Genomic DNA, 355 nt, shown 5'->3' with positions numbered 1-355 from the left:
CCGAGGGTGGGGGCTGCCCGGGGGGGGGGGGGGGAAGCTTTAGCCAAGTGCTAAACAGGCCCTATTTTCTCCCTGCAAGTGGCCAGCAGTTGCTGTGGGTTCAGTTGCATCTATCTTTATGAATACAGTGTTCTTTCTAGTTCTTAAAAAATGCTTAAGGATTTCAGCAAACGTTGCTCTTTTCTCAGCCCTGTGAGGAGCGCTCTCTTATTTCATGAGCATGGGATCTTTGTCTCCCCACCTCCTTTATTTTGTAACAGGATCTCACCGATGTGCTTAACAGCCTTGAACTTAACTCTGAATCCAAGGTAGATCTTGAACTTGTGATCCTCCTGCCTCAGTCTATCAGCTGGGA

The sequence above is a fragment of the Mus musculus genome, chromosome 1, assembly GCF_000001635.26.
Source record: "Mus musculus strain C57BL/6J chromosome 1, GRCm38.p6 C57BL/6J".
In the NCBI taxonomy this organism is placed as follows: Eukaryota; Metazoa; Chordata; class Mammalia; order Rodentia; family Muridae; genus Mus; species Mus musculus.
This window is presented reverse-complemented; position numbering follows the sequence as displayed.